Raw genomic sequence first — 27,846 nt, forward strand, 5'->3', positions numbered from 1 at the left:
TCAGCGTTGTTGTGTGTGGGCGTGTGCATTCTGAGACTTGTGGGCGTGTGCATTCTGAGACGCCTGCGTTTATCCCCGGTTGAGATCGGTAATGCTTATGCCCACAAAGGTTGCTTCGCAACACATGTTATTACCGCCGCCTGAATGGCAATGTGCGTGAATGCGGCGCACCTTGTGTCTTCTATACAGACGTGTAAGAAGTGATTATAACTCGTGAATGGAAAGGCGTGCAACTGAATGACGCGGCCATTTTTTTGTTATAAAATTTGTGGCACACCCCTCTGAGAATGCTGTTGTGGTACGCCCCTCTCACAAAGTATAATGTGTGTACTTTGACACGGCTACGACCATGCCCCGGACACGCCCTCGGAGTGTGTAGTTTGACACGCCCACGCCCCTCTGACAACGGTTACGTCCACAAAGTAAAATGTGTGTAGTTTGACACGCCCACGAACACGCCCCCGACACGCCGACGCCCACAAGAGACTACTTTACCCCTAAGGTTCTTTGACGTTTCTAATGTATATGGTGGCCACCTGTATAGCCTATGTCCATCTGTTGCAACTCCCCTTTCCAATGCTGTATTGGGTGTTGTGATTGGTGCTGTACTTCTTGAGCTTACCCGCTTCAAAGGTTTCAGCTCTCTCTTTATAATAGTAGTATGGATATTTATACAAAGGGATACACATATATAGGTACACCTATATAATCCAAAATAACTTCTTAAATACACAAGGATATGCTGTATATTTATGTTTGAGCATGGTGGTTATGTGGGGAAGAGCCAACTCTTGAGTAGTCGTCTGAAGATAAGGTAGTTATCTGTGGATCTTAGGTTTGGGGGTAGAGTTTCATAGTTTGGCTGCTTGAACAGAGAAGGATGTGCTACCTACGGTTTTTAGGTCGAGCCTAGCAGTGCACATGCGCTGCACTGAGAGGCATGTTGTATCTAGCCTGGGGCATAGACCACGCCCACCACTTTCAATTTGTTCCTTCCTGTGCCTGTCAAAATTTATTTCTTTTCATTCGTGAAACGCTGCTCATTGTTTGCCTTTGTGTGTATTTTGACTTTTGTAGGGACTGCCCCTGTTACATGACCCTTTACTCTTGTCTTTATTTATCATATGTTTGGTGCACTCTTTTTTCCATTGAATGGTATTTTGCAATTTCTTGCTTGCCACGGACGCTCTCTGCTTTAGCTTTGCCTGTCACTTTTGTATCTTTCCGATGAGCTTCATCTTGTTTCCTTTCCGATTGGCTTCAGCTTTGCCCGTCGTTTTTCTTTCCAATTGGATTAAGCTTTGCCCTTCACTTACTCTCTCCATGCCATATTATCCCACCCACTCCCTCATCCTTCCCAAATCACATTTATATATTTTTTATCTCATTTTGTTTTAAAGCCAGGAGATCCCATAATCACGGGATGTTGGTAAGGTAATGCAGAGGCTCGAACCCTTTGTTTCTCAGTCAGCTGCTCCCGCCGTAGTGTCATGTCCTTCTTTCCCCCTCCCACCTACTCCTCAACTCAAGTTAGACATAAAAAGCTGTGGCTTTCACTGTGACATTTCTAACAACCGGCTCCGTTGCTGTGACTGCCCCAATTACATGTATTTGATGGACGACGATATGTGTCCTCTCTGCACAAAGAACAGCTGCCCCTTTCCCTTTTGCAGACAATTTGTCCAGGAAACACATCCCCCAAACATACCAGGAAAGACATGAAGGAGGAGAATCTGTCCTCCTCCACCCCAAGAATAGTTCCCAGTCTGACTGACTGATTATTCATAAAGGACTGAGCTGTGGCTAAGACCCTTTTTCTCTACTCCTTCCCTTCTCTTCCCGCCATTGTTGGAGAGACGTGCCCCTCCCTTTTTCTTTTATCTGTGGTCTATGAAAGTGCCATTTACCTGGAATGTGAGGGTTTGCACCTGGAACTACGCCCCCTATAAAAGGTCCTTCCACGTCTCTTCCAAATGCCAACATGGCTGCAGTCCCAACCCAAGAGGCATCATTCCATACTACCCGTTTGTACTACCGCCCCTGCCAGTGAGTACTGGAATACGATAAGCATCCCGGAAAGGAAGTAAGAATCCATGCCTATCCTCTTTTGAGAGTCACAGAGAAGCCTCTCTGCTGCCTTTTGTGTCACTCCCAAGGAGTGGACCTGTCTCCCTATTTGTCACTTTAATTGTGTCACTACTTTTAATAAAACATTTAATTTTTATAAATCTTATGTACCAAAATAAACCAAAACAATGAAGTTCAGTCCACTGAACGATTTAAGTTTTGCACAATCAGAATATAATTGTCTGTGGGGGTGCAGAGATTATTGTGAAGACTGCTAAAGTATTCTCGCATGACAATATATTTTAGAAAACCCATTTATTGGCGATCGTGCATAAGACTTACTCCCTAAGGTGCAGCATGTACATTTATTAGAAATTTAGGATTAGAAAAATTCACAGGATTTAACTTGGTTTTCCAAATAAACTTCAAAACACAGCAATAAAAAAAAACACAGACACAATCCTCAGACTAACAGTTTTGAAATACTTATTTAGCTAAATCACAAATACAATTAATACTGTCAATAGCCATAAAGGTTATTACAACACAGACTACAAATGATGCACTGGCTGAATATGTAGACACTGCATATGAATAAAGACAATAAAAAAATAAAAACAAAATACAATTTAAATGAAGACAACATAAATATGGGATACAAAGATTAACAGAAGTTGCAGATAAACTCTCACAAATACAAAATAAATAGGAGATCAAATATAGAACAATAAAAACAACATCCAAACAAATCCAAAACCCTACAGATTGCCTTAGTCATCTTTTAACTTGCTGTAAACATTTAATAGCACTCAAACGTTTGCCTGGAATACTGGCCTTTAGCTGGCTTTAAAAGTCCAAAATGTCTCTAAACTGGTTGTGATTTCTCAGTTCTCCTCTGTCCTAGTCTTACTCCTAGTATCATCAGCAGCTCTTCGCCCGTTTGCAAGGTATGCAATGGGACACACACCTAAATTTCTATAGGGGTGGGGACAATAAGATTTAAAAACATTAAAGAATATATAATGTTAGTCAGCAAGGATGCTCTTTTTGATGTGCATTTGAGATTAATTTGAGCCAAGACTCACATTCTGAAGTAGAGATGCTAATGGAATTTGCAGCACTTAAAAGCTCCTTCTAAGTCCTTGTAATTTACTACTCCTGGCAAAGTTTTTCCTGCTCCGTCTGTCATTCTAGCTACTGATTAACCAATGTCAGGCCGACCGAGACGCCTTAACATGCAGCCCGCACAAATGATCACCAAATGATTGATCTCCAGGAGTAGAGCCTTAAGAGTAGGTGCCATAGGTGGCACTCTCATTGCCATGACTCCACCATGGCGCGTCATCCAGGAAGTGACTGGAGTGCGATGAATGTCTGGCTGGGGATGGAGGGACAACCATCCAGCACAGTAAAGTATTTTATGGGCACTGTGAACCACTATCTACACAATGAAACTAAGGGACCACGATCCCTTAAAAACAGTGCCAACTCCTGGGAATCACTAGGACAAATTAAATACTGCTGGCATAGTCAATCTGGTTGCATAATCACTCATGCATTTATTCTGATTCATTAGTGTCAAGTTAGGAACTGCTCAAAATCTGTATCATCCAAGTCAAAGGTTCCCAGCTATTCCAGCAATGCTTCATTTAAGGCAATGTGGAACTTTTCAGCGTGACTTTTACTTTACTAGTTGGCGTGTATGGCTGAAAGTTATGTGAGTATTCTGTTGAAGGTATCCTTTGCACATAAAGAGATATGCCTTGGCAGCTACTGGTCTAATTTTTTAATAAGAAACTTGTTCTTGTTCTCAAGGTGTGTAATCCGGAAATTAAACATGGTATATTTTCAGAATTGATGCCCCCTTTACAGCCAAGTTCACAAAGATTTTCTGCTATTAAGTATGACTTGCTCCTTGAGGAAGAGATAACGTGCATGCATACCCCACACATGGTTCACAAAGCCGAACGTGTCTAGGTTACGCTTGAATAAAATAAATATAAGTCATATGGCATAGGGTTGAGGTCCCAGTCTTACTCCTGGAAATCTATGAGGGGCGAAATCTCCTGGAAATCTATGAGGGGCGAAATTTCCAGAAACCATAACAAGCAACGTCTTGGGAATCAAGAAAATCTGAAATCTATGATTAAAGTAGACTTATCTCTAGTTGGTTAAATTTGTGAATGTGGATTAGAATATTGACATTTTCTTAACATACTCAAGAGTAGTTTATGCGCAATTAAATAATTCAGAAGTAAGGTTGCAGGGGAAGAGGCTCTGGGTAGATTGCAGAGGACAGGCAATAGAAACAGTGTGTTTGCACTGTGCATAGTGTGTGTTTGGACAAGGTGATTGTGGAGTATGTAGTGCTTTTCTATGTGGGGACAAGATTACTTTTTGGATCTCCTATGTGTATATGGTACACAAAATGGAGGATGGATATAGCCTGCCAGACAGTGATGTACATGATAGGAACATTTGTGATATACTTCGAAGTGAATCAGGCTCCAAAGCCAACAAAGCGTTTTCAACTCTCTTGGAAGTAAAATTAAGTATAACTGAAATTATGCTTGGTCTTTCGAGGGGGAGGCTTTTTGTTAATGTACCCATGTTTTTAGGTCGTAATGTGTTCTGGGATGTTAGGTCTGCCTAAAGGAGTGGTTCATCTCCCTATTGAGAGAACTACTGTTAATTATTTTTTTGCAGCTACTGAATTTTGGAGAGAGTCGAGGCATTTTGAAGAGCTCTAATCAGTTTCAACCTCAAGGTTACATGAACATTACAGTAGAAGACAAGAAGAACTCTACTAGGAGACTGGAGAGTATTTACAGTCTCTTGTGTTCCTGTGCTCACTTTGCAAGGATAATTACTAGATCCGTTAATTTTTGCAGTGTTTGCATTAGTCACACCAACTACTGACTTGCTAAAAAGGATTGGTAGCCATCACACACAGTTGGTGGCTGGTTTCATCACAGGGGCTTACTTCACCACAGAGCCAAAGCCGGAATTGTTTTTTTCTGTGGGACATTGGCAGAGCAGATCCGTGCCTATTCCTCGGTCCTCTTGCACTCGCTCCACTCTCCTCCCTTTTTTGCCATCAGCAATGACTGCAGACCCTGCTTTTCCTACCCTGTGAGGCACACAGCTTTTCCAGTACACCTCACGCACGCACAACAGCAAACCCTGATAATTCTGGATTGAGGCACACACACTTCTACCAGATCACCTCAACCACGTCCTACAGTCAACCATGCTATTCTTACCATGAAGCATACACACAACTCTGTGAGAGGACCTCCACCCTGTCCTTCAGCACACAATGCTACTCCTGCTCTCCAGCATACACAGGTCTGCCAATGTACCTCAATCATGACCTGCACCACAACCTCTTATGTAAGAATGGGACCCAAACACAGCTTGGCCGATGCACCTCAATCCTACCTTGCAGCTCAATCTGCTAAAGGCTGAACCCACACTCGGCGGTCCTTGGGCAGACAGTGGAATGGACTCCGCGCTCTGCCCTCTTGGGGTTGGTAGAGGAGTTTGGGGGCCCGGGCCGAGCGGACGTTCATAGGGGTGGCCTGCCTTGTAGCCAAAAGAGCATGCATGGACGTAGACTATATCACCCTCCATTTCGAGTTGGCGTAGAGGGGGTTGATTGGTGTGCGCAGTTTGAGAAACCTATAGATACAGTACATGAATGCCCCCACAAGCATGACAGTGTGTGGGATGAAATGGGGCTCATTTTATGGTTTATCAATGCAATGTGATTGATGCGGATACCTGGGAGACAGCTAGCACCTTCACTGTTACTTTGTGCACAAAGTGTTTTTATATGTTGATGAGTGTACCTGCTGTGAAATTTCAATAAAATTGGCTTATAAAAAAAGACTGGACTCACACACATAGCTCTGCTAGTGCACCATGGATTCTAGCACTGAAGCTTTCACATAGTGCTGACAGTGTACCTCTGTTCTGCTCTATGGCACCCCTTCCTATTACTACACTGAGACCCACAGGTTTGCCAGTGCATTTCAAAGCTGATCTGGAGCCCCCCTCAACACTATTCTAGCACAAGGACACAGTTCTGTCAATGCCCCTTAATCCTGTCCAGCAGTACGCCCTGCTAACCCTCGTGTAGACTCATCCACACCTCTGCAGTGTCGCTCACTCCTGCACACCTGCTATTCCTGCACTAATTCTCAAGCACAAATCTGGCATCGCACCATGCTTCTGCCCAGCTCTGCCAATGCACTCCAATCCTTAGCAGAAGGAACTCTTGCTATTTCAACAATCAATGATCCACAGTTCTACAAGTATCCCTCATTTCTGACCTAAACTTACCAAGCTTTACATCAGTGATACTCAAAGTACGGCCCTTGGGCCGCATGCGGCCCTCCTGACCTTTTCATGCAGCCCCCTGGTCAAATGCAGTAGTGGACTGCTGTTTAATCCACTCAGCTCTAACATTAAAAAAAAATGGGTAAGCAATTGTTTCATGGCTAATTGCAGGAGAAAGGATGTAACCAGGGTGTCCTGCACAGCTTAACCTTAGGAACACCTTAATGTTTAAAGACATTTTGAAGCAAACTTGTTAAAATATGATAGTCTCTAAAAATTCAAAAAGTGTATTTCATCAACATGCAGAACCCCTTTACCTTAGTAAATCAGATGACCATGCATTGAGAAGTATTTTTGTTAAAGTGAAACATTCATGCTTCTCCCTCACCCTCAAAACAACGCCTATAGTGTACTAAGAGACAATCCAGTTGTTATGTGCACCCTTTGGGTGGCCACGGTTCCTATTACACATGAACAGCACTAAAACAAAGACAGGAGAAGGTTTTATTCCACACACATCCTGAAGTCATGTATTTTGAGGCCCTCTTATAGTGATAATGGAAGAAGGGGGGCAACCTAAAAGAATATGATTGCCCAAGATGGCATAATTTGGTCAAGTGGGGAAGCCAGGATTGATCCCAGGTTTTCTCAGTCCACGTTGTGCAATTCATTTCAGCTACTAGATGTACATGCTTCACTTCCCCTACACCCACCCACCTTAGACCTCCGACACCCGATCACGACCCTGCTGCCATTAGTGCAGCCCTGGGAAACACCACAAACCAAATTTGCCCCAGGGAAAATGTTTGAAAGTATCCGTGCTCTACATTATTAAGAGTTTAAGACGATTTAACAGAACTTCTAATGCACCTAAGGTCTACACTTTAAAGCAGCTCCTGTTATTTCAATAGAAAGCAGCTCCTGTTATTTCAATAGACTCGCACACAGCTCAACCAGTACTCCTCGGTCCTAATCTGCAGTTCTCCTGTTATTCCACTAGTTATATCCACATTATACCAGCGAGTTCATCTCAACTCTGACTTGCAGCACTCGGCCATCAACTGATATTCCTGCACTGAATTAACACACCCATCTCTATTGTCAACACTCTTATACATGTCCTACTGCAGAGATGCTAAGACTATGGTTAGAATCTGAATTTTGTTTGCCCCTGGGCAGGACCTTGTGAAGTTCATGACCTCACAAAATTCTTATGACAAGTCATACCCGCCCAATCACCCTCGGAAAGAGCCGTATAGAAATATCTGCTCAGGTGATGGTAGTATGTTCCCAAAACAGGCTGTACCTAGCATGTGAGAAGCTGCATTGAGAGAGAAAAGGGGTACTGAGAGGATGCAGAAGCTGAGAGAGGACAAACAGAAGGCACAGAGACAGAAAGAACATGAGATCTGATACGAACGGAATAAAGAAAAACAGAACAAGGAGGGAAAGAAAGTTCTCAGAAAAGGAAAAGACAACAGATAGGAAAAACATAGAGTCAGAAGGATAACAGACAAAAAATGGACACAAAGGGACAGAAGATGCACAGAGTATCCATGACATAACCTCCTTCAGCGCTGTGTTTAGCCCAAGGCTTGTTGCATTCTAGTACTTTTAGGCACATGTGTTTCCTTTTATGAGCTAATGTCAAGTAGGGAATACTTTTGATGGTAATCAGCTTCATCAGAATTGTAAAAGCTACAGTAAATCTGTGCGTCTAAGTGTTGTTTCATCAAGCGATTTCTACTTCTTAAAAGCAGTGGAAGTCATTAAGTGAAACTAATGGGAGAAATGAGGAATTACGGGGGGAATCTGGAGTGATATCTTCCAATATCTCCCATTTATAAGTGGATCCAGCGTGTCCAACTGGCATCAGGGCATTTTTATCCTATAAAACCAAGAGATGCCAATGCGTCCGGTATCAGTAACTCTGTTATTTGGGCCCATAATGGGGAAAGGCGGAGTTGGCATGCATGTCTCAAGTAGCCAAGCAATATGTTCCTTGAACCGTCCTGCATACTGTCGACATGAGCTTCATAGAAGTGCCTGAAAGTGGTCAGCATTTATTTACATGGTAGACGGCAGTGCTTAATTTGTAAAGTCCCAGGGCCCTCGTCAGGGGGCCACTGCAACTTGGATCACTCACTGCTGCCAATGACAGTACCTACAACTACTAACCATCACACTCCTACAAGGGGGAACAGCCTTTACAATGCGGGCATTACCACGCGCTGCCATTATTACGTTGCTTTTACAACGCAAGTCGTTTCAACGACTTGCGCTGGATGGCGCTGTTGGCAAAGGAATAGTTTAATTTTCTATTCCAACACCTTCCCTACTGTCAACGTGGGCTGGAGTTGGAATAGAAAATTAAACTATTCCACTATCCAGCCCTTACAGCGCAAGTCGTTGTAACGACTTGCGTTGTAAAAACAGCGTTGTAATGGCACACGTGGTAATAGCCCGCGCTGTAGTGACATACATCCCCTACAAGTGTTACAGTTCAGACTGTTCCAGGCCTCAAAGCTACAAGAATGGATTGGGAGGCAGGCATTAGTAATTTTTAATGTATACTAAATTAATAGGCGACTGTTGTACTCATTTCTAAATTACATAGACAGCGCCACCACGTGGCAGAATGGCATAAGTGCTAGCGTTAGCAATTGAGTGCCAGTGCCAAGCACTGTAAACCACGGATCAAATGAAGCACTGGCTAGACTGGGAGGGACAAGCTGCAGTACTGAAGGCGTAATGCACGGTACCGGTTCACAAACATGTTTATCTTTTGTGATGTTGATAAGGAGTGATGCGATCACATACAGTAAAAGCACCTTAAGCCAGCTGGCAGCTCGTTCTGAAAGTCTGTAATATAGTAGACCAAAGGGGGCATTAGCTCAAATCACTTATTCATCCCTTGATAAATGGAACTAAATGGCCTCGAATGCAACGTTCTCTTAGCAACCAAGCTAGGACCAAAAAGGGGTGTCAGCCATAAATGACACAGCAACATGGATGCTATGTCATTATTTTCTACAAACCCTCCTCCCCCCACTCCTAGCACACAAATGATTTGTATTGCAGGACATTTTCAAACATTTTAGTCATATTAGGGGGGTCGTGTCCCCCAAAACAAATACTCCTTGCTACGGCCCTGCCCTTAACTGTTCCTCAGTCCTCCTTTACTTGTTTGTAAGCAGACATGTAGTACTAAGCTGTGTGTGCATTACAGTACTTTTAATTTTTTAAAGGAAAATCAATTTTCTGGAGTATGATTTGATTGATTGAGTGTTATAATGTAGGCACCAAGGGGCATATTAACAACAAGTAGCGATATTTATCGCTAACTAGGCTTAGTGTCAGGACTCAAGCGGTGGGTTCCGTCATTACAAATTCAATTACGTTAGGAAGAACATCGAAATGCTCTCCAGACACTTGGGCAGATAGAGTACGTTCCTGGAGATGTAAGATGGCCGCCGTCGTGGCCAGCGTGAAAGACAATGGACATTCTAGTCTTCCAAATTCTCACTGCTGAGATTGCTATGTGAAGTGCGAGCGTTATGAAAAACGCGCACTTCACTGAAGACCCTAGCTGAGGAGGTTCGTCGTGTCAAGCCAAAGAGAATTCTAGTCATAGCATCTTAGTGAAAGACGTTGTAGAAATAAGGAGAGCGAGGTAGGGAACGCAGGAAACAGACTCGGCGCAACTAATCAAGCGCGAGTCTGAAGTACATTTAGAGCGTCCGCCTCCTACATCAGAGATCTCTGGCAGCCGTCAACTGCGAGGGGCTCCCTTGTTGGACTCAAGCACAATCACCGCGGACATCAGAAAAACGGAGCGGCTTTCACCGAAGAAAAGAAAAACATTTGCCGCTGTCAAAATCAGCTGAGGAGAGTTCGTTCGGAACCCTGTCAGCGGTTTCAAGTTTCCCTCGAGGAAAATACCGGGCGAGAGGCGCCTGCAGCGCGCGCTGACAAGAAGAAGCAAGCTAAGTGCAAAAGCAGTTAAAACATGTTCAGAATATTATTGCTATCAAAATAAATGTATATATATATATATATATATGTTTTTTCAGTAAATTCCCAAGAGAGCTCCTGAGGCTCAATAAGACTGTGTACTGAACCAGATTTACAAGTGAATAACTAAAAAGGACAAAAGCGAAGAAAGAGAACACTTACCATAATTAGCTGAGGAATTCCTTTTGAAACTCTATTAAACCTGCAAGGGAGAAATGAGAGTCAGAGTTACTCAGCAGTCAAACCATCAATAATAAGAGTGAAAAGATAAATAAAAACAGAACTCCATTTATACAGAGAAATTTAGAAACCAGTGAAGTAAGTACCTTATTCAAAATCCAAAATAATTAGGTCAATCCCTGCAATAGTTATAAGCAAAATCAAACTAACCCCTTGTTGTTTATTGTTATATAGTGACAACTGGTAGCAGAGCAGAAGCCTATTCATTGCATAAGGAGAGAGGCAAGGTCCTACAGCACTAGGGTGGGTGAGCAGAGAAAAGACACGCATTCAAGAGTAGATTAGTGATGAATAGATGGTAGGAGTGTAATGTTGTATTATTGTTTTTAGGTTTCTCACATTTACCAATCCACCAGAAGGCGGAGACCAGAAGGAACCTACGCAGGACCATTCTCTTCTCTGTTTATTATTTTATCCACACCCCCTTCCCTGGGGGTAATGAAGGAAGGGTTCAGGAATCTGACCCACCGACATTGCTCAAGGGGATTTGGGTACTAGCATCTCTGTTCCAGTGCAAGATCTTGGTGAACCAGATAAGTTGAGTCTTGACAGAGTGAAGTGCCCAAGTAACCTTTGCACCTGAACAGAGATGACGGAGGGAATTGATGTCCAGTCCTTAGGTACAATCTCAGATGCAATACAGAAGGAACTGGGAGCGGTGAGGGAGGAAAATCGGAGTTTGAGGCAGGAAGTGATCAGTGCCAGAAAAGAAACTGCGGATTTGGCACTAAGACTACGCCAACCGAGTAGTTTAGAGAGAGAGGCCATGAATCCAGTTTTAGAGACAGCTAATAGGTCCACCACTCAAGTAATACATTCTCTCTCTCCGGTCATTCCACTGGCAGCTCCAGAGAGATTTAACGGGGATCCTCAGAAAGCGCAGATATTTTTATCACAGTGTTCGTTACATTTTATGTGCCGCCCTTCAATCTTCCCCGACGCGCAGTCCCGAGTGGCTTTCATACTCTCATATCTTAGCGGAGATGCAGCTGCGTGGTCCATGCCCCTAGTCACAAGAGATGACCCCTTGCTACGGAATTTTGAGGATTTTAAACAAGAATTTCTAAGGATATTCGACCGACGGAGAATTTCTCAGGTAGTAGATAATGAACTTTTAGATCTTCGCCAAGGAAACCGAGACTTAATTGCATACCTGGCTCAATTCAATAAGCTGGTTGTAGAAACCAATTGGCCAGAGAGTAAGAGAGCCGCAGTTTTCTACCGTGGATTGAGAGATGAATTAAAAGACACTTTGGCTCAAATTCCCAATCGGCCTACCGAAATCTCAGCACTGATAGATTTGGTATTAGAGATTGATTTCCGTCAAGGAGAACGGCGTGGGGAGAAGAAGAAGGACTTTAAGACAATACCCCCGAGATTTGACCGGGCTCGGTCAGATGGCGCTAAAACCTCTGACACTCATACAGGAGTTGAACCGATGCAAATTGGGACGATAAGGGGCCCTTTGACTAAAGAAGAGAAGGAAAGAAGAAGAGCGAACAACCAATGTATGTATTGTGGATCTGGAAACCATTTCGTCCGGGAATGCCCGAAAAAACCAAAGGGTCCATTCAAGCCGAAGGAAAACTAACGGCACCGCCTGTGGGAGGAGTTGAACAGGTGAGTGCGACTCAAGAATTAACTCCACATGAACATCAAGTCGCAAACACATTACAGTCTGCAGAGCCGCATCTAATTTTAACGATGGAAGTAAAATTCAGACAAATTACCCTGACTGAAGTATCCGTGATGATTGACTCAGGTGCCACAGGAAACTTTTGTGATTTAAAGTTTGCCACAAGGGTTGGAATTCGGGCAATCCGGAAGGCCAAGAGTGAACCAGTACGTGCTGTAGATGGGACAAATCTTTCTTCAGGACCCATCGTGAGTCATACCGAAACTATTCAGTTAACAACCAGAGAAGGACATCAGGAGGAAGTTCAGTTCAATTTATAGATGCCCCTCAATTCCAATTAATTCTTGGTCTCCCTTGGCTTACGGAGCATAATCCTACAATTGATTGGAGTTCCAGGACCATAGTGATGGATTCAAGCTACTGTTGTGAAAATTGTTTCAATTCAGAGAATCAGTCTGAAAAGAACACCCCAGTGCAGGCCTTGTGTACCATCGAGCATTCCCTGTGTGTGGTCGATGTTCACGAAATTCCAGAAGAATATAAAGAATTCACAGAAGTATTCAATGAAGTGGAAGCGGAACGTTTACCACCCCATCGAGTTTATGACTGCAAGATAGAGTTGGAGCCAGGATCAAATTTGCCATGCAGTCGTGTCTATGCCTTGACCGAGAAAGAACATCAGCATTTGAAGGAATACTTGGATAAGTACCTTGCCAATGTCTTCATTCGGCCGTCCCAATCACCGGTTTCATCGCCTCTTTTTTTCGTGCCGAAGAAGGAGGGAGAATTGCGGACGTGCATCGACTATAGAGCCATAAATAAAATAACCAAGAAGAACAGATATCCCCTACCCCTTATCTCAGTGCTTCTAGACCAAGTTAAGGGGGCTCAAATCTATACCAAGCTTGATCTAAGAGGGGCTTATCATCTAGTCCGGATGCAAGAAGGAGACGAGTGGAAGACGGCGTTTCGGACAAGATTTGGGCTCTTTGAATATCAGGTGATGCCATATGGATTGTGTAATGCCCCGGCCGCTTTCCAGCACTTCATCAACGACGTCTTGAAAGAATTTATCGATCAGTGCGCAATTGTGTACATTGATGATATCTTGATCTATTCTTCCGATGTGATGAGACATCACGAGCAAGTGAGAGGAGTGCTACGGAAGCTACAGGAAAATAAATTGTTTGTGAAACTAGAAAAATGCGCCTTTGATGTAACCAAAGTAGAGTTCTTGGGCTTCGTACTGTCACCGTCCGGAATTGTAATGGACCAACGCAAGGTGGAAGCGGTAACAAATTGGAAATCTCCGAGAAGCGTAAAGGAAGTTCAAGGCTTCATAGGATTCGCTAACTTTTATCGGAGGTTCATTAGCGAGTTCTCCAGGAAGATCCTTCCTCTCACCAAGTTGCTAAGAAAAGGAGCCAAGTTTGAGTGGTCAGAAGAAGCAGAGGAGGCCTTTCAATTGCTGAAGAAGAATTTTACCACAGCGCCAATTTTATTGCATGCTGACCCCTCTGAGCCTTTTTATATAGAGACTGATGCGTCTGATCAAGCAGTAGGAGGAGTGCTGTCACAAAGACACAAAACCACAGGCCAGTTACATCCGGTTGCTTACAGATCCAGAAAATTATCTCCTGCAGAAGTGAATTATACTATCACAGAGAAAGAGCTGTTGGCTATCAAAGACGCGTTTAAGGAGTGGCGGCATTATTTGATGGGGGCTCAACATCAGGTAACGGTGTTCACGGATCATCGTAATTTAAAATTCTTGAAAACGGCCCGAACGCTTACACCACGACAGCTGAGGTGGTCGTTGTATTTTGCAGACTACGACTTCATCATCACCTTTCGTCCTGGAGCCCAAAATGGGAAAGCAGATGCGCTATCCAGAATTGGCACTGAGTTTCAGAAAACTTCCAATGACATTCAGCCGATTATCCCCAGTGAAAAGATTATCGGAGCCATGACCACCATTCAACTACAAGAGTCAATTGCAGATGTTATGAGTGAAGAGGCCATGCAGCAATGGGTGGAAGGAGACAACGACAGAAAAATAATTCAACATTTGCCCTATCATCAAGACGCCTTGTATCTACCAACGATCGAGTTGCGTCAGCAAGTAATGCAAGAGTGTCATGACGACAAATTGGCTGGCCACAAGGGAGAAGCTAAAACAGAGGAACTAGTTAAGAGACACTATTGGTGGCCTAAAATGGCGTCAGATATTGAGATGTATGTGAAGTCTTGTGAGATTTGCGCGCAGGGGAAGTCAGAACGGCAGGCACCAAAAGGGTTATTACAACCACTACCCACCCCCCCCATCCATGGCACACAGTTACACTAGATCTTATAACAGACTTGCCGGTAAGCCAGGGGTTCGACACCATCCTAGTGGTAGTGGATGCTTTCTCAAAAATGGCCCATTTTACAGCCTTAAGAGGGGTACCTACAGCCAGACAGTTAGCAGAACACTTTAGTGCTCAGATTGTTAAAATGCATGGAATTCCTAAAATAATCATTTCAGACCGAGGTCCTCAATTTGTGTCCCGTTTTTGGAAGGCCTTTATGGAAGGTTTGGGAACGGAAGTTAGGTTTTCCACTAGCTACCACCCCGAGACAGATGGGCAGACAGAGAGGGTAAATCAGGAATTGGAACAATATTTACGACTCTTCCTCTTAAAAGAAGAAGGAAATTGGTCGGAATATCTGTGGACAGCAGAATTTGCTCATAATAATGCCAAGAACATCTCGACAGGGTTTTCTCCTTTCTTTGTAAATTATGGCAGACATCCCAATGCATCCATTCGACAAATGGAAACGGCAGTTCCAGCAGTGAAAGAAGTCATGTCACACCTGTCTCGAATCCAGCAAGAAGTAATGAACAATCTGCGGTCGGCTAAAGAAAAGTACAAGGAATATGCGGATCGGAAGAGAAAAGCAGGACCCCTTTTGGTTAAAGGTGACCAGGTTTGGCTAAGTACCAAGAATTTAAGGCTCAAAGGAAACAGAAAGTTTCAACCTCGATTTATTGGTCCTTACCCTATCAAGGAACAAATCAATCAGGTCACTTACCGATTAGAACTGCCACCTAAGTTGAAAATACACCCAGTCTTCCATGTTTCACTGCTAAAAAAGGTTTCCACGAAATTGAGGAGCCATCTACCGCCAAAACCAATCCAGTTAGAAACTGGAACGGAGTTTGAAGTCAAAGAAATTTTGGATTCCAAGTACTCCAGAGGCAAACTGTATTATTTGATAGACTGGAAAGGCTATGGTCCAGAGGAGAGGTCTTGGGAGCAGGAAGAGGATGTTCATGCGCCAAGATTGGTAAAATCTTTCCACCGAAGATTCCCTACCAAGCCAAGAAGGGAAGGATCTACCTTGTTGGGGGGTACTGTCAGGACTCAAGCGGTGGGTTCCGTCATTACAAATTCAATTACGTTAGGAAGAACATCGAAATGCTCTCCAGACACTTGGGCAGATAGAGTACGTTCCTGGAGATGTAAGATGGCCGCCGTCGTGGCCAGCGTGAAAGACAATGGACATTCTAGTCTTCCAAATTCTCACTGCTGAGATTGCTATGTGAAGTGCGAGCGTTATGAAAAACGCGCACTTCACTGAAGACCCTAGCTGAGGAGGTTCGTCGTGTCAAGCCAAAGAGAATTCTAGTCATAGCATCTTAGTGAAAGACGTTGTAGAAATAAGGAGAGCGAGGTAGGGAACGCAGGAAACAGACTCGGCGCAACTAATCAAGCGCGAGTCTGAAGTACATTTAGAGCGTCCGCCTCCTACATCAGAGATCTCTGGCAGCCGTCAACTGCGAGGGGCTCCCTTGTTGGACTCAAGCACAATCACCGCGGACATCAGAAAAACGGAGCGGCTTTCACCGAAGAAAAGAAAAACATTTGCCGCTGTCAAAATCAGCTGAGGAGAGTTCGTTCGGAACCCTGTCAGCGGTTTCAAGTTTCCCTCGAGGAAAATACCGGGCGAGAGGCGCCTGCAGCGCGCGCTGACAAGAAGAAGCAAGCTAAGTGCAAAAGCAGTTAAAACATGTTCAGAATATTATTGCTATCAAAATAAATGTATATATATATATATATGTTTTTTCAGTAAATTCCCAAGAGAGCTCCTGAGGCTCAATAAGACTGTGTACTGAACCAGATTTACAAGTGAATAACTAAAAAGGACAAAAGCGAAGAAAGAGAACACTTACCATAATTAGCTGAGGAATTCCTTTTGAAACTCTATTAAACCTGCAAGGGAGAAATGAGAGTCAGAGTTACTCAGCAGTCAAACCATCAATAATAAGAGTGAAAAGATAAATAAAAACAGAACTCCATTTATACAGAGAAATTTAGAAATCAGTGAAGTAAGTACCTTATTCAAAATCCAAAATAATTAGGTCAATCCCTGCAATAGTTATAAGCAAAATCAAACTAACCCCTTGTTGTTTATTGTTATATAGTGACAACTGGTAGCAGAGCAGAAGCCTATTCATTGCATAAGGAGAGAGGCAAGGTCCTACAGCACTAGGGTGGGTGAGCAGAGAAAAGACACGCATTCAAGAGTAGATTAGTGATGAATAGATGGTAGGAGTGTAATGTTGTATTATTGTTTTTAGGTTTCTCACATTTACCAATCCACCAGAAGGCGGAGACCAGAAGGAACCTACGCAGGACCATTCTCTTCTCTGTTTATTATTTTATCCACACCCCCTTCCCTGGGGGTAATGAAGGAAGGGTTCAGGAATCTGACCCACCGACATTGCTCAAGGGGATTTGGGTACTAGCATCTCTGTTCCCGTGCAAGATCTTGGTGAACCAGATAAGTTGAGTCTTGACACTTAGCAACAAATTTTTTATCGCTAAGCATCGCCGGAAATTATCGCTGAGATAACTTGATATTAGCAAGGTTTATCTCCAAAGCGATAATTTTTCCAGCGATAGCGTGAATATCGCTGAGAATATAGTGATATTGACGCATTAGCGACAAAATGTTCTTAGCCATGTTATCCACCTCCCATTGGATAACATGGCTAAGAACTGGTCTAAGCAGGCGTTACTTTTTCGAGATATTCGCGCTTAGCGCAAATATTTCCAACGCTACGCCTGCCTTGTTAATAGGCGATAGCGACGTTATCGACTGCTTTCAGTCTCTAACGGGTTGGGTATGCCCACTTTGCATGTCGTTAGCGATAAACATCACTGACATGCAAAGCGGGCCCTAAACCGCTCGCTATCGCCTATAAGCTGTCGCTAACATCAGTTAGCGACAGCTTGCTAATGGGGCGAAAGAATTATCGCGAAAACGGCCGCTAAATCGGCGATAATTGTCTATCGCCCCCCCTTTCAAATATGCCCCCAAGTTCGAAGTTTCCAGCCACATCACCGCCCTGGGAGAGCCTTCAACTGCTCTGCTGTTGCTATCTTGAGAGTCAAAAGCTGAGGGGCTGTACTTGTTTTTCATTTTGGGGTAACAATATGGGGAGCCAAGACACCAGTGGTAAATGCCCTCATTTGACACAAGCGAGGCTTGGTTATCCTGGTTGCCCTTGGACCCTCCATACCAGTTCTTACCAGCTGTTTATGCAATGGTTAAGATACACATGCTTAATTAGGTGCCAATGCAAAAGATTGTGAATGAACATAAAGTTGTAATGTACTCACACGAGTAAGTCAATTTTATTTTCTGAGAGAATCGTCGTTTTTTACTAAAACAGTACGAATCGAGCCCACGCAGGCTACGTTTACAGCCAAGCAAGAATTTGCAGTCAAATGCAGGGTAATCTGTTGGAAAGGAGGGTTGGAAACACATTTCCACACTTCCTCTTGGACAAAACAATTATCTTGAGGGATACGCCTCGTTTGTGCAGGGACAGGTTTTCTCATCTTAGCAGTATACTCCTTTCTCTCTCTACATTAATTACCCGCTGAAACAAATCAAAATGATGTCATGATTTTGAAATGCCTGCTTATTTGCCCATGGCAACATCGTGCATATATGCCAACATTTTGGAACTGGAAACGGGAGATTTTGATAAACATAGCAGGGTACTGCATTTTCTCCATTGACTTTCAATGAAGCAGAAGTCATTTTAGACGTGAAACTGTTAAAATAAGGCTTTTTCTGGGTTTTTTTTAAAAACTTGTGACTTTTCTGGGACATTGGGTCTTGTGGCTTGTCTGGTCATGGACTTGATACCTCGTGCAGCGGTGCTGTTCATCATCAGGACAATTGTTTTATCTTAACACAGCAACAACAGGCCTTGTTTCTTCCCCTCTAGACATTAGGTTATTTGTAGGTACATTAATGCACCCTCAGCCACCTACTGCACTTCTCTACCGCCTCCCACAGCATGAGAAAATTAAAAGAAGCTTTCAAAATATGGAAATTCTCCAGCTTGCTTTTGAATTGAGTAAGGTCAAATTATTTTAAGAGACAACTCAGGGTAATAAACATCTCAAGTTTTTTTTTACTTTCCCTAATGAGAGACAGTGAGTTGAACTAGGCTCCATTTAACACTCTTTCAGCCCTGCCAAGTTTACATGTGATGTGCTGCTTCAGTCAAGGGGTTTTCTGTGAATTCTGGGACTAGTAGTCCTGTCTATTCCATTGTAAAGTTGGACCACATGTCCCGGACTCCAAAGAAAAAATAACCTGGACTGCAGTAGTTCATCACGCTTTGACCTGGGAAACCTTGGCAGTTGTGTCTTTATATTATCTATCTATCTATCTGCCTATCTATGTCTAAATCATGAAGCCCTGCTCTGTTTTTGCACTCTGGTACTTGTAGTTTGCCTTGTCTCTTTATAAACGCTGTACCACATATAACAGAACAGAAGTAAGGGCCATATGTATCAAAATCCTCTTTTGCGATTCTCAAATAGCGATTTTTTGCGAATCGCTATTTGAGAATCGCAAAATGCTATGTATGTAGGATTTGCAATAAATGTTGCAAATCCTACATATTCCTTAATTGCAAATCTCAAATTGCGATTTGCAATTTGCAATTAAGGAATACCTCCCCATTCATTACTATAGGCCCATAGGAATGAATTGGAAAACATTCTCAATTTGCGATTAGCAATTAGAGAATCGCAAATTGAGAATGCAATTTCAAGGGTGCAAGGGTGTCAAAAGGACACCCTGTTGCACCCCTGAAATAAGCATGGGTGCACATGGCATGTATGTGCTTCACATTGCACTTTGAAAAATGCAAAAAAGTGAATTTTTCAAAGAAATCTCAAATGTTGTTGGTAATTTGCGATTCCTTAAGGCCAAATTGCACTTTTTTGGTGCTTCTTACATTGCATTTAAGGAATCGCAAAATTTGCAATTCTTTAAATGCAATTGCGAAATAAGGAATCGCAAATTTTGCGATTCCTTATTTTGCACGCAGATTTGCCTTCATACATACCATTTAGCAAAATTGCGATTGCAAAACTACGAAATTCTGCGAATTTCAGCGTTTGCGATCGCAATATTGCTTGATACATATGGCCCTAAATCTCAAGGAATGGAAGTGCTTCTTACCCATGACAGAGGACAACTTGAGAGCTCAGACTATATGGACCAGAATCACAAACCTATTTTTGGCCATAAGAGTATGATTACCGCCAAAAACACCATCACTTATGCTTGTTTGGAATTTAGGATGACCACCGTTTCTCCCTCTCTCTAATCATTACGGATACCCTTTACGGGGCTAGTCCTTTTGTGTGCTAGCCTACTTCATTCTGGGTGTTTGAGTTGCTTCCATTGAACTAATTGAAGTAACAAACCGGAAATCATGGATTTGCAGGTTAGAAGTTTAAGACCGGAGCCAGTGCCTCTAATTTATTTATTTATTTATTTTGAAAGTTTTATAGAGTGCGCACAAGATCCTTGCGGATATCTGACCTGGAATCAGCTGTACCCTGTTGGAATTCCCACACGATTTCGGAAGGGTATAAATGTTTATATTAATTCAGATTTCTCAGCCACAAGTGTGGAAATCTGCAGTAGTAAACAACGCACAGGGAAGGGTTGGGCAGGCTGCGATATGGTCCGACCATGAACATGTTTAACCTTTGACCTTGAAACTCTAATGTGACCTCCTTCACACCCTGGAAATGGTTAGAGTTTTACTTACGCAAAAGGCATCATGGGAAGCAAGGGAACTTGAGATGTGCGTAGGCAACAGGGTATTTCAAAACAGATAAATTATTATCCAATTAAGAGGGAAAAAAGCGGAAATAAGAAACGTGCATTTGCCAGCTGGCAGCATTTCCCCGGTGAATAATGGCACACAATGTCCAATTATGCAGTCGGGGAAATACAGCACAGCAACTCCCTCGCGTGGCATTCCCAGTGATTGGCCTGGCTGCACCTGGAGTAACTTTCCATGCGTATTACTGGGAATTCTTACACATTCTAAAAGTAATAATTCTGCACCTAGCACAGCACTAGCCCAGGTGAAGAGTTGCTACTTTTTTTCTGAATAGGGCCCATTCTGTCCCAGGGCCTCTTTTGAAAGTTTGGAAACTTGCTTTGTCGGCGTGAAAAAAAACAACACAAAACGTCCATTCGATTTTCTTGACCTGGAAGCAAAACAACCTCAAGCCGCATTTCTGTGGCCGAAACGGCAGGAGGTGCCTCGGGGGAGAATCTAATTAGGGCGCGGCCGCAAGGCGGGCCCACGCCTACAGCAGGAATGCGTCAGGTTGGGTGGGAGGGAGAGCGCAGGAGAGCAAGGGGTGAGGAGGGTTATCCTTATCAGATGTAAGTGGGGCGGGCGAGGCCTGGAACCTGGCACGTTTCTACCTGCTTCCAGCATTCCCTCTTTAATTCAGGACCAGTGCTTTAAATGGGACAAAATAAGTGCAGGTACTCATTAGCATGAGCTAGAGGTGTAGTGAGTGGGCGGGACCAGGGGCGGGGCTAAGGGCAAGACATGATGATACTTAACGACTTCTATAATAGTTGCAGCACACAACAAAACACATGATAAATGTGTGTCTATAAACAGAGCAGGTTAACTCATTACACAAAATGAAAGAGAAATGCGATAATATGTTAACATTTCCTTTTTTTGCAATAGTTACACCTTCTTAATGCCATACTGTTAAATGCTGTTTGGCACAATACTATATATTTTTGAGCATGTGAGTAGGAAGAAACTGAAAATATCCCCACTTCGAACCAACGCTCTTATGGCACCAAGCAAATGAACCAAATCATTATGACCCTCCCCAGAAGATATCTCTTGTCTCTTCCATCGATCTATCCATTCATCCTTTCATCCTACCATTTACCTGCTGATGTCCACCATTTACCCTTTATTTCCGTCGTCTATTCAGTTTTTCATCCATCATTCAGTTTTTCACCATTCCGTCTGTCCACCTTCATATCCAAACCTATCCAACAATAGTTAAACCTATCTCTCCTCTATCTATCAACCCTTTTACTCCATTATACCATCCACCCTTTCATTCCATTCACCCTTTCAATCCATCTACCCTTTCACTCTATCCCTCCTTTCACTCATCAGTATCATCCACCTTTTCATCCATCCCCCTACCTTTCATTCACCCATCCAATCTTTCACTTATCTACCCATATCCGCCCTTTTATCCAATCATCCACTCTCTTTCATCCATTCATCCGTTCACTCATCCATTAATCCACTCATCCATCCATCCATCCATTCATACATCCACCCTTGCTTACTCATCTATCCACTCACCCACTCACCCACCAACCCTCCCTACTACGTTATTTATGAACCTTTGTCGCCGAGCAGACATGTACACACAAAATGCCACCCATTTTTCTTACAAAAAATAGGCATACAAATGCAGGCAAATACACAAAATAAGCAGACACACAAAAGACTCCGGTATGTTAAAAGCCATGTTATACTCTTCACCATGGCTTTTTTGATTGCCACTGCCAGGGGACTGCCATGATTCCTGTGTTTGCGCAAATGCAGAGGGTAGTGTGAATGGGGTTGACAGAACATGGCCTGAATGGACCCCATAGCTGCCAAGGTTTCAGATTGCTATGTGTGACATTTTCATATTTTCATTGTAATTATGAGTGATATTTCAACGATATGAGTGACACTTTCGCACTAGCAAAATGAGGGAATCATATAAATATTAAAAATGACACTCATTTGAGTATAGCTGCTAATGTTTCAGATTGCTTATGTGTGACATTTTCATAGATTCAGTGGATTTACGAGAGTCAGGCAACAACTAGATGTGTAATACTTAGAGGGGCACTTTCTTGCAAGCATAATCAGACATGCCAACCCTCCCGATTCAGGCGTGAGACTACCGATTTCAAGGTTAGTCTCCCGCCTCCCGATTCCTGCAAGCAAAAACCCGATTCCTCGGGGTTTCAGCTGACAGGGCTTGGTATTGTGTAAAATGCTAATTCTTCCAGCAATAGTCAGAGTGGCCATGCAGGGGCTCTAGAAAGGGTGACAACCAGCAAAGCGTCATCAACAAGGTAATGGTCTTTTAAAGACCTGTGATGTACTGGGGGGCGGCTGTGTGTGTGCACAGGAAGCTGTTTTCAGCCGAACTGTCACACAGGGGGGTGGGGCGGGGGGAGCACGCACTGCCAGCAACCTGCCAGGACAGTGCACAACACTTGCATCAACCTCACTCTGACTGCCATTAGGCTCCATGCTTCTGAAAGGTCATAAAAGACGTGCATTGTGTTTCAAATGTCCAATCCTGCAGCAGCACACTTCCAAAGACCATACATGCCAGTAACTCGATTCAAGGCCCCATTCCCCCGATTTTTTTTTTAATCTCCCTCTTTGCTCTTCTGAAATGTTGGCATGTATGCATAATCATGGTATGAAGTCAATGGAAATAGACAAATATCAGAAATCACACTCATTTGAGCAACAAGGAAGTCAATCTCTGCAGCAGGTGCTTTTGAAGCTATTTAATTTCAATAAAAGTCAGCCTCCTCCACCCCAACCTCACTTCAGGTGCGGCCAAACCACATGTAACAAAGGGATCTCTGTGACAAAAACAGCAACTCACTGAGCTATCCACATACAATATAGTACAATACAATATGCCTTTTTGAAGGCACATTAACCATCTAAGCTACTTAATGGTCAGAGTGCAAACTGTCAGTAGAGAAAACTCTGACCTCTCTCCAGTGGCAACAATAATCCCATGAGTTATCTCTGACTTAGCAAGTCTAACTGTGCTGAGAAAATAAAGGGTGCTGCTTCATAGTGTTACTGTCAAGCAGTGGTGTTAAACACTTGAAACTACTAATAAATCAGTAAAACTGCTAGTTTATACAAAAGGTAGCACAGGGCTGGCGTGGTGCATGTGGGGCAGAAGTTGGGCTCTGGGCTGGGACAGCAATAGCCCATCATGTGGAGGGCAGGAGGAGGTGAGCAGGTGATCGATTCTCGAACACAGGCATCCTCCTTCAACTTCATGTAGCAAGGGAATTGATGGGTGCCATGGGGCCCGGCTGGCAGGCAGGAAATGCAACATCCTGCCACAGCAACAGTGTCAGAGAGCAAGAAGGGAGCCAGGCGCATCTAAAGGAGAGTTTTAGGAATGTGTGGAAACACAGGGCTGGCGGCACTATTTTTGAGCTTCTTTGGCTCATAAGAAAGCCTTTTATGCACAGACCGGGTAATTGAGGCTTGTGGCGTTAGGAAGGTAGGTGCCTCAGTGCAGAAAGGAGTTAGATTAGCGCTCCAGGGCCTCTTCGATTGTATTGTCTGGGCATTAACCCTATGATCCAGAGAAAGTAAGGGAAGTGTGAGAATCCGCCCTTGCCCCTGATAAAATGTCTATGTTTAAAGTATTACCCTGCAAGGATTTTTCCCCACCTGGAGTGCTGTGCTTTGAAAATCACACGCGCACCTAGCAGGTAAAATGAATCTCAACCCTGCTTTGTCAAGCACAGCATGACGGCGAGCACCGGACATTATTCAGATGAGCCTTGCTGAATAGCTCAGCTGGGGCACAGATCGGGAGACAGAAGCGGCGCCTTTGCTCCCAGAGACATGTCCCTCTCCTGCTCGCCAGTGCGCCAGCACTCAGGTTTTAAAGTCTTTATTTCGATTCATAAAAAATCATAAAAGACAGACATTTGACAAGCATTTCTTAATTAAAAAAATACATAATCTTTAAATTCATAAAACTAGAATTAAATGACAAAAAAGTCAAACCTGAGAAGAAAATTACTAAGATTAAGCTCATGAATAAAAAACGCTAAAGTTTACTGTTAAATTCCAAGCAGTTTTCGATAACATGATCAGAAATAGACAGCCTGTTTTGGTAGTGCTCGATACATCACGGAGGAACATTTGCATGATCAGTACAATAGTTATACTATGGTTTCAACCTTAATATCCAAGCCCATCCCAGGTATTTAGCCAAGCACACTGAAATGAACTCAGAGGTGTTAGTTGTTAATACACGAATAGCCTCTTCGGATTTTCTTATGGGCATGCGCTGGAACAGTGGCTTTAACCATTTGGCTCTAGGTGCTAGATATCTAGGGCAAGCAAACAAGAAATGTACTATTGTTTCCTTGTGACCGGGGCACCATCTGCAATAGTCCATAGTACTCATTTTCCAACTTTTAGTGAATACATTCAACGGCAATGCACCCACCCGAAACTGATGGTAGAGTTTCCTGTCCAGTGTTTTGGAGATTGAATCCCAATAGAGTTCACGGGACGAGTCCAACTTAAATGACAGGAACCTACCCGTGAGATTGGTGGAGCTTGAGGCATTAACTCTAGTCTGACGGATCGTGGCCCAGTACAGTTCCTTGAAAGCTAGTTTAGATGGGAAAGTGCTGGTGGAGGGGGATATCCAAAGTTGCTCTAGCCCCATATCCGTCAGAATAGATTTTACCATTTTAAACCATTTAATTTTTCCTGAACCCCCAAGTGACCTAACTTCAGCTACCTCATTGGCAAATAGGGTAAGTTCAGGGGTTGTCCACAAACGCCTCCAAAAAGCAACCAATCTGAATCTAGCCATCTCATTGATCGGGGGGCAACCCATGTCCAAGCAGAGAGGGGTGGAAGGGGTCGACTGTGGCAAACCCACTAGGTTACGCAGGAATTTGCATTGTATTTTAAACAGACCCATGAGATCCATATAACCCCACAAATCTGCACCATATAAAATTGCTGGGTTAATTTTGGCATCATAGATCTTGAGAACCGGACAAACCCGCTTAGTGATAGATCTTTTTTGTTCACTTAATAGACAGCCGGTAAGGCGGGCAAGCTTTAGGTGTTGTGCTTCGACTTGTGCTTTCCATCCCAGACGGCTGTCTAGGGTGACCCCTAAATATACCATATTCTCCACTTGATCCAGTTTAACACCACCCATATTAACAGTGCACCGGACAGGACGATTCTTTGTTAGTACCATAAACTTGGTTTTCCCGACGTTCACCTTGAGGTCGCTGATGACACAAAACTCCCCAAACCGGTCCAACGCCCGCTGTAGGCCAGAGCGTGTCCGGGAAAGGAGAAGGGTGTCATCAGCGAAGATGAGCATCGGGAATCGCTGTCCTGCAAGCATCGGGGCGTCCGTTGGGGTATCCTTAAAAAATTTGACCACTTGGTCAATAAACAATAAAAAAAAGGGTTGGTGCCAGAACACACCCCTGGCGGACACCTCGGGTTACTGGGAAATGTTCCGTCACTTGCTCCTGGCCACCCCATCTCACCCTCGCAAAATTGTCTTCATGCGCCAGCACTCACAGCCACTAAGCCTACCTTGTCATGAGTACCGGTACTCTCCAAGGCAGTAGAGAAGTGCCGGTACTCAGAGTGATAAATGTAAGAAGTGCCGGTACTCAGTACCGGTGAGTACCGGCCCATTTAAAGCACTGTTCAGGACTTGAACAAAGCAAATATTAAGAGAGTGAGGCCTAGTGTAGACGACCTGGTGGGCTGTGTGTTTATTTATTTAATGCATTTTTATATAGTGCAGACTTTACCCAAAGTTGTCAGAGCGCTTCACAACAGAACCAGGGGGCATATTAACAAGCAGGGCGTTACAATTGTCGCCGTTCTAGCGGCAGGAAACTGCTGCTAAAGCGGTGTTGATGGGCTTGATAATATGCCCTGGAGAATTCCAATAGAAGCCCATGTTCACACCAGAACATGGGTTTCTATTGGAATTCACAAGAGCATATTATCAAGCCCATTATAGCCGCTTTAGCGGCAGTTTTCTGCCGCTAAAACAGCGATCATTTTTAACGCCCTGCTTGATAATATGCCCCCAAGTACGTTACTTAGGATAATTTTACATATTTACACGTTACAGATACAAATGAGAAAGAAGAAAAAGTAAAATAAAACAACAGATGACAGTCACACAAAAAAAAAAAACACATTAGGATGAGGATCGTACAGGCATAGATTACAAATTTACAATATTGTTAGAACTTCCTTGAGGGACATGAAAAACAATGTATTAGTTCTGGAAGTGTCTTTGGAAGAGAAGAGATTTGAGGTCAGTTTTAAAGGTCCGGGTAGAGGTTGTGGTATGGAGTAATGGAGAACGCGAGTTCCAGATTCTAACCGCATTGCCTGAGAAGGATTGACTGCTCCCCGCTAAGATACGTATTGTGGCCCCCGGAGTGCACGACTACCGTAAAAGGCAAATGCGAGAAAAAAGACACTACTTAAACTCCCATCCTTTGCTATCGCCCCCAAGAGCGTAAGGACACTACATTTTTTGTAGTGAGAGTGAGGTGGGGGGTCAGAGGAGGAGAGAACTGAGCCAAGGGCCTGGCTTGGCTCTAAGAGTCAGCGCGCGAGCCGAGCCATTAAAAGATGTAAATATGACATAAGATTTCATTAAAAAAATGAAGACTTTAAAATGAAAAAACAAATCAAAATGCCTCTGTCACAATTAAGTACGAATGCTTATATCTCTGAATACGGTGACATTTATTGAGGATAATATTTTTTTTTAACCATGAAATATTCTAACGAGGTTATCAGGAGCAACTCAAAATGTGTCAGTTTCTCTATTTAAATAGCCTAAAATATTATTAAACGCATAGCAATATTATTTTGTACCACATTCCAGTTACTCTTTACAGTGTTTAGATCCTTTATTGAATTATGTCGCACTGTCAAACTGAACGGTTACGGAAAATGAATGTAGTGAAGTAAAGCGATTGACCATGGATCACACAATCTGGTGCAGTGGGGAAGCCACGATTTGAGTTTAGGGTTACACATTGTGCATTTCAGAGAATGAAGGTTTACATTCTTCTAGATTCCGTTTAACACCCAAGGTGCTTTGTGTTCAGGGACATATTTATGAAGGTTTTGAGCCACCCTTGTGCCAGTCAAGTGGGCCTATTGGCGATGCAAAACCTAAGTTGGATTTATCAAACTATGCAAGACCACCTTGTGTGGCCCTGCATGGCTTGATAAATCCAGAGTAACACAACACAGTGCAAACCGCTGTATTATGTTACTCTGCCCCAGGGAGGTGCTCTATGGGTTGAGCGGGGGTGATTCCATGGATTTT

The sequence above is a fragment of the Lissotriton helveticus genome, chromosome 9 (genome assembly GCF_964261635.1).
Source record: "Lissotriton helveticus chromosome 9, aLisHel1.1, whole genome shotgun sequence".
Taxonomy (NCBI): domain Eukaryota; kingdom Metazoa; phylum Chordata; class Amphibia; order Caudata; family Salamandridae; genus Lissotriton; species Lissotriton helveticus.